This window comes from Tachypleus tridentatus, chromosome 3 (genome assembly GCF_004210375.1).
Source record: "Tachypleus tridentatus isolate NWPU-2018 chromosome 3, ASM421037v1, whole genome shotgun sequence".
Taxonomy (NCBI): Eukaryota; Metazoa; Arthropoda; class Merostomata; order Xiphosura; family Limulidae; genus Tachypleus; species Tachypleus tridentatus.
The window spans coordinates 118,485,270-118,494,753 of NC_134827.1; positions in this window are offsets into that span (position 1 = coordinate 118,485,270).

Below are 9,484 nucleotides of genomic sequence, written 5' to 3' on the forward strand. Positions count from 1 at the left end.
ACAGTGTTCACTATCAACATATCACTCATACAGTTAATTACCATCAGTTAACAGTGTTCACTATCAACATATCACTCATACAGTTAATTACCATCAGTTAACAGTGTTCACTATCAACATATCACTCATACAGTTAATTACCATCAGTTAACAGTGTTCACTATCAACATATCACTCATACAGTTAATTACCATCAGTTAACAGTGTTCACTATCAACATATCACTCATACAGTTAATTACCATCAGTTAACAGTGTTCACTATCAACATATCACTCATACAGTTAATTACCATCAGTTAACAGTGTTCACTATCAACATATCACTCATACAGTTAATTACCATCAGTTAACAGTGTTCACTATCAACATATCACTCATACAGTTAATTACCATCAGTTAACAGTGTTCACTATCAACATATCACTCATACAGTTAATTACCATCAGTTAACAGTGTTCACTATCAACATATCACTCATACAGTTAATACCATTAGTTAACAATGTTCACTATCAACATATCACTCATACAGTTAATTACCATCAGTTAACAGTGTTCACTATCAACATATCACTCATACAGTTAATTACCACAGTTTAGTGTTCACTATCAACATATCAGTTAACAGTTGTTCACTATCAACATATCACTCACTCACAGTTAATTACCATCAGTTAACAGTGTTCACTATCAACATATCACTCATACAGTTAATTACCATCAGTTAACAGTGTTCACTATCAACATATCACTCATACAGTTAATTACCATCAGTTAACAGTGTTCACTATCAACATATCACTCATACAGTTAATTACCATCAGTTAACAGTGTTCACTATCAACATATCACTCATACAGTTAATTACCATCAGTTAACAGTGTTCACTATCAACATATCACTCATACAGTTAATTACCATCAGTTAACAGTGTTCACTATCAACATATCACTCATACAGTTAATTACCATCAGTTAACAGTGTTCACTATCAACATATCACTCATACAGTTAATTACCATCAGTTAACAGTGTTCACTATCAACATATCACTCATACAGTTAATTACCATCAGTTAACAGTGTTCACTATCAACATATCACTACAGTTAATACCATCAGTTAACAGTGTTCACTATCAACATCACTCATACAGTTAATTACCATCAGTTAACAGTGTTCACTATCAACATATCACTCATACAGTTAATTACCATCAGTTAACAGTGTTCACTATCAACATATCACTCATACAGTTAATTACCATCAGTTAACAGTGTTCACTATCAACATATGACTCACACAGTTAATTACCATCAGTTAACAGTGTTCACTATCAACATATCACTCATACAGTTAATTACCATCAGTTAACAGTGTTCACTATCAACATATCACTCATAATTACCACAGTTAATTACCATCAGTTAACAGTGTTCACTATCAACATATCACTCATACAGTTAATTACCATCAGTTAACAGTGTGTTCACTATCAACATATCACTCATACAGTTAATTACCATTAGTTAACAGTGTTCACTATCAACATATCACTCATACAGTTAATTACCATCAGTTAACAGTGTTCACTATCAACATATCATACAGTTAATTACCATCAGTTAACAGTGTTCACTATCAACATATCACTCACAGTTAATTACCATCAGTTAACAGTGTTCACTATCAACATATCACTCATACAGTTAATTACCAGTTAACAGTGTTCACTATCAACCATACAGTTAACAGTGTTCACTATCAACATATCACTCATACAGTTAATTACCATCAGTTAACAGTGTTCACTATCAACATATCACTCACATATCACAGTTAATTACCATCAGTTAACAGTGTTCACTATCAACATATCACTCATACAGTTAATTACCATCAGTTAACAGTGTTCACATATCACTATCAACATATCACTCATACAGTTAATTACCATCAGTTAACAGTGTTCACTATCAACATATCACTCACTCACACAGTTAATTACCATCAGTTAACAGTGTTCACTATCAACATATCACTCATACAGTTAATTACCATCAGTTAACAGTGTTCACTATCAACATATCACTCATACAGTTAATTACCATCAGTTAACAGTGTTCACTATCAACATATCACTCATACAGTTAATTACCATCAGTTAACAGTGTTCACTATCAACATATCACTCATATACCATCAGTTAACAGTGTTTCAACATATCACTCATACAGTTTACCATCAGTTAACAGTGTTCACTATCAACATATCACTCATACAGTTAATTACCATCAGTTAACAGTGTTCACTATCAACATATCACTCATACAGTTAATTACCATCAGTTAACAGTGTTCACTATCAACATATCACTCATACAGTTAATTACCATCAGTTAACAGTGTTCACTATCAACATATCACTCATACAGTTAATTACCATCAGTTAACAGTGTTCACTATCAACATATCACCTCATACAGTTAATCAACATACCATCAGTTAACAGTTGTTCACTATCAACATATCATCACTCATACAGTTAATTACCATCAGTTAACAGTGTTCACTATCAACATATCACTCATACAGTTAATTACCATCAGTTAACAGTGTTCACTATCAACATATCACTCATACAGTTAATTACCATCAGTTAACAGTGTTCACTATCAACATATCAGTGTTCACTATCATACAGTTAATTACCATCAGTTAACAGTGTTCACTATCAACATATCACTCATACAGTTAATTACCATCAGTTAACAGTGTTCACTATCAACATATCACTCATACAGTTAATTACCATCAGTTAACAGTGTTCACTATCAACATATCACTCATACAGTTAATTACCATCAGTTAACAGTGTTCACTATCAACATATCACTCATACAGTTAATTACCACAGTTAACAGTGTTCACTATCAACATATCACTCATACAGTTAATTACCATCAGTTAACAGTGTTCACTATCAACATATCACTCATACAGTTAATTACCATCAGTTAACAGTGTTCACTATCAACATATCACTCACTATCAACAGTTAAGTTTACCATCAGTTAACAGTGTTCACTATCAACATATCACTCATACAGTTAATTACCATCAGTTAACAGTGTTCACTATCAACATATCACTCATACAGTTAATTACCATCAGTTAACAGTGTTCACTATCAACATATCACTCACACAGTTAATTACCATCAGTTAACAGTGTTCACTATCAACATATCACTCATACAGTTAATTACCATCAGTTAACAGTGTTCACTATCAACATATCACTCATACAGTTAATTACCATCAGTTAACAGTGTTCACTATCAACATATCACTCATACAGTTAATTACCATCAGTTAACAGTGTTCACTATCAACATATCACTCATACAGTTAATTACCATCAGTTAACAGTGTTCACTATCAACATATCACTCATACAGTTAATTACCATCAGTTAACAGTGTTCACTATCAACATATCACTCATACAGTTAATTACCATCAGTTAACAGTGTTCACTATCAACATATCACAGTTAATTACCACAGTTAATTACCATCAGTTAACAGTGTTCACTATCAACATATCACTCATACAGTTAATTACCATTAGTTAACAGTGTTCACTATCAACATATCACTCATACAGTTAATTACCATCAGTTAACAGTGTTCACTATCAACATATCACTCATACAGTTAATTACCATCAGTTAACAGTGTTCACTATCAACATATCACTCATACAGTTAATTACCATCAGTTAACAGTGTTCACTATCAACATATCACTCATACAGTTAATCACCATTAGTTAACAATGTTCACTATCAACATATCACTCATACAGTTAATTACCATCAGTTAACAGTGTTCACTATCAACATATCACTCATACAGTTAATACCATCAGTTAACAGTGTTCACTATCAACATATCACTCACAGTGTTCAGTTAGTTACCATCAGTTAATCAGTGTTCACTATCAACATATCACTCATACAGTTAATTACCATCAGTTAACAGTGTTCACTATCAACATATCACTCATACAGTTAATTACCATCAGTTAACAGTGTTCACTATCAACATATCACTCATACAGTTAATTACCATCAGTTAACAGTGTTCACTATCAACATATCACTCATACAGTTAATTACCATCAGTTAACAGTGTTCACTATCAACATATATCAACACTCATACAGTTCACTATTACCATTCAGTTAACAGTGTTCACTATCAACATATCACTCATACAGTTAATTACCATTAGTTAACAGTGTTCACTATCAACATATCACTCATACAGTTAATTACCATCAGTTAACAGTGTTCACTATCAACATATCACTCATACAGTTAATTACCATCAGTTAACAGTGTTCACTATCAACATATCACTCATACACAGTTAATTACCATCAGTTAACAGTGTTCACTATCAACATATCACTCATACAGTTAATTACCATCAGTTAACAGTGTTCACTATCATCAACATATCACTCATACAGTTTACCACAGTTAACAGTGTTCACTATCAACATATCACTCATCATACAGTTAATTACCATTCATACAGTTAACAGTGTTCACTATCAACATATCACTCATACAGTTAATTACCATCAGTTAACAGTGTTCACTATCAACATATCACTCATACAGTTAATTACCATCAGTTAACAGTGTTCACTATCAACATATCACTCATACAGTTAATTACCATCAGTTAACAGTGTTCACTATCAACATATCACTCATACAGTTAATTACCATCAGTTAACAGTGTTCACTATCAACATATCACTCATACAGTTAATTACCATCAGTTAACAGTGTTCACTCATCACTCACACATATCACTCATACAGTTAATTATACCATCAGTTAACAGTGTTCACTATCAACATATCACTCATACAGTTAATTACCATTCAGTTAACAGTGTTCACTATCAACATATCACTCATACAGTTAATTACCATCAGTTAACAGTGTTCACTATCAACATATCACTCATACAGTTAATTACCATCAGTTAACAGTGTTCACTATCAACATATCACTCATACAGTTAATTACCATCAGTTAACAGTGTTCACTATCAACATATCACTCATACAGTTAATTACCATCAGTTAACAGTGTTCACTATCAACATATCACTCTCATACAGTTAATTACCATTAGTTAACAGTGTTCACTATCAACATATCACTCATACAGTTAATTACCATCAGTTAACAGTGTTCACTATCAACATATCACTCATACAGTTAATTACCATCAGTTAACAGTGTTCACTATCAACATATCACTCATACAGTTAATTACCATCAGTTAACAGTGTTCACTATCAACATATCACTCATACAGTTAATTACCATTAGTTAACAGTGTTCACTATCAACATATCACTCATACAGTTAATTACCATCAGTTAACAGTGTTAACTATCAACATATGACTCACACAGTTAATTACCATCAGTTAACAGTGTTCATTATCAACATATCACTCATACAGTTAATTACCATCAGTTAACAGTGTTCACTATCAACATATCACTCATACAGTTAATTACCATCAGTTAACAGTGTTCACTATCAACATATCACTCATACAGTTAATTACCATCAGTTAACAGTGTTCACTATCAACATATCACTCTCATCAGTTAACAGTGTTCACTATCAACATATATACAGTTCAGTTAACAGTGTTCACTATCAACATATCACTCATACAGTTAATTACCATTAGTTAACAGTGTTCACTATCAACATATCACTCATACAGTTAATTACCATCAGTTAACAGTGTTCACTATCAACATATCACTCATACAGTTAATTACCATCAGTTAACAGTGTTCACTATCAACATATCACTCATACAGTTAATTACCATCAGTTAACAGTGTTCACTATCAACATATCACTCATACAGTTAATTACCATCAGTTAACAGTGTTCACTATCAACATATCACTCATACAGTTAATTACCATCAGTTAACAGTGTTCACTATCAACATATCACTCACAGTTAATTACAGTTAATTACCATCAGTTAACAGTGTTCACTATCAACATATCACTCATACAGTTAATTACCATCAGTTAACAGTGTTCTATCAACATATCACTCATACAGTTAATTACCATCAGTTAACAGTGTTCACTATCAACATATCACAGTTATCACTCAGTTAACAGTGTTCACTATCAACATACTCATACAGTTAATTACCATCAGTTAACAGTGTTCACTATCAACATATCACTCATACAGTTAATTACCATCAGTTAACAGTGTTCACTATCAACATATCACTCATACAGTTAATTACCATCAGTTAACATATGTTCACTATCAACATATCACTCATACAGTTAATTACCATCAGTTAACAGTGTTCACTATCAACATATCACTCATACAGTTAATTACCATCAGTTAACAGTGTTCACTATCAACATATCACTCATACAGTTAATTACCATCAGTTAACAGTGTTCACTATCAACATATCACTCATACAGTTAATTACCATCAGTTAACATATGTTCACTATCAACATATCACTCACACAGTTAATTACCATCAGTTAACAGTGTTCACTATCAACATATCACTCATACAGTTAATTACTCATCAGTTAACAGTGTTCACTATCAACATATCACTCATACAGTTAATTACCATCAGTTAACAGTGTTCACTATCAACATATCACTCATACAGTTAATTACCATTCAGTTAACAGTGTTCACTATCAACATATCACTCATACAGTTAATTACCAGTTAACAGTGTTCACTATCAACATATCACTCATACAGTTAATTACCATCAGTTAACAGTGTTCACTATCAACATATCACTCATACAGTTAATTACCATCAGTTAACAGTGTTCACTATCAACATATCACTCATACAGTTAATTACCATCAGTTAACAGTGTTCACTATCAACATATCACTCATACAGTTAACTATCAACATATACCATTAGTTAACAGTGTTCACTATCAACATATCACTCATACAGTTAATTACCATCAGTTAACAGTGTTCACTATCAACATATCACTCACTCACACCAGTTAATTACCATCAGTTAACAGTGTTCACTATCAACATATCACTCATACAGTTAATTACCATTAGTTAACAGTGTTCACTATCAACATATCACTCACAGTTAATACCATCAGTTAACAGTGTTCACTATCAACATATCACTCATACAGTTATACCACAGTTATCAACATACTCATACAGTTATTACAGTGTTCACTATCATCATAACATATCACTCATCAGTTAACAGTGTTCACTATACCATCAGTTAACAGTGTTCACTATCAACATATCACTCATACAGTTAATTACCATCAGTTAACAGTGTTCACTATCAACATATCACTCATACAGTTAATTACCATCAGTTAACAGTGTTCACTATCAACATATACTCATACAGTTAATTACCATCAGTTAACAGTGTTCACTATCAACATATCACTCATACAGTTAATTACCATCAGTTAACAGTGTTCACTATCAACATATCACTCATACAGTTAATTACCATCAGTTAACAGTGTTCACTATCAACATATCACTCACACAGTTAATTACCATCAGTTAACAGTGTTCACTATCAACATATCACTCATACAGTTAATTACAGTTAACAGTGTTCACTATCAACATATCATCAGTTAACAGTGTTCACTATCAACATATCACTCATACAGTTAATTACCATCAGTTAACAGTGTTCACTATCAACATATCACTCATACAGTTAATTACCATCAGTTAACAGTGTTCACTATCAACATATCACTCATACAGTTAATTACCATCAGTTAACAGTGTTCACTATCAACATATCACTCATACAGTTAATTACCATACCAGTTAACAGTGTTCACTATCAACATATCACTCATACAGTTAATTACCATCAGTTAACAGTGTTCACTATCAACATATCACTCATACAGTTAATTACCATTCAGTTAACAGTGTTCACTATCAACATATCACTCATACAGTTAATTACCATCAGTTAACAGTGTTCACTATCAACATATCACTCATACAGTTAATTACCATCAGTTAACAGTGTTCACTATCAACATATCACTCATACAGTTAATTACCATTAGTTAACAGTGTTCAACATATCAACATATCATCAGTTAACAGTGTTCACTATCAACATATCACTCATACAGTTAATTACCATCAGTTAACAGTGTTCACTATCAACATATCACTCATACAGTTAATTACCATCAGTTAACAGTGTTCACTATCAACATATCACTCACACAGTTAATTACCATCAGTTAACAGTGTTCACTATCAACATATCACTCATACAGTTAATTACCATCAGTTAACAGTGTTCACTATCAACATATCACTCATACAGTTAATTACCATCAGTTAACAGTGTTCACTATCAACATATCACTAATTACCATCAGTTAACAGTGTTAAGTTAATACCATTAGTTAACAGTGTTCACTATCAACATATCACTCATACAGTTAATTACCATCAGTTAACAGTGTTCACTATCAACATATCACTCATACAGTTAATTACCATCAGTTAACAGTGTTCACTATCAACATATCACTCATACAGTTAATTACCATCAGTTAACAGTGTTCACTATCAACATATCACTCATACAGTTAATTACCATCAGTTAACAGTGTTCACTATCAACATATCACTCATACAGTTAATTACCAGTTTGTTCACTATCAACATATCACTCATACAGTTAACAGTGTTCACTATCAACATATCACTCATACAGTTAATTACCATCAGTTAACAGTGTTCACTATCAACATATCACTCACAGTTAATTACCATCAGTTAACAGTGTTCACTATCAACATATCACTCATACAGTTAATTACCATCAGTTAACAGTGTTCACTATCAACATATCACTCACTCATACAGTTAATTACCATCAGTTAACAGTGTTCACTATCAACATATCACTCATACAGTTAATTACCATCAGTTAACAGTGTTCACTATCAACATATCACTCATACAGTTAATTACCATTAGTTAACAGTGTTCACTATCAACATATCACTCATACAGTTAATTACCATTCAGTTAACAGTGTTCACTATCAACATATCACTCATACCACAGTTAACTATACCATCAGTTAACAGTGTTCACTATCAACATATCACTCATACAGTTAATTACCATCAGTTAACAGTGTTCACTATCAACATATCACTCATACAGTTAATTACCATCAGTTAACAGTGTTCACTATCAACATATCACTCAGTTAATTACCACAGTTAATTACCATCAGTTAACAGTGTTCACTATCAACATATCACTCATACAGTTAATTACCATCAGTTAACAGTGTTCACTATCAACATATCACTCATA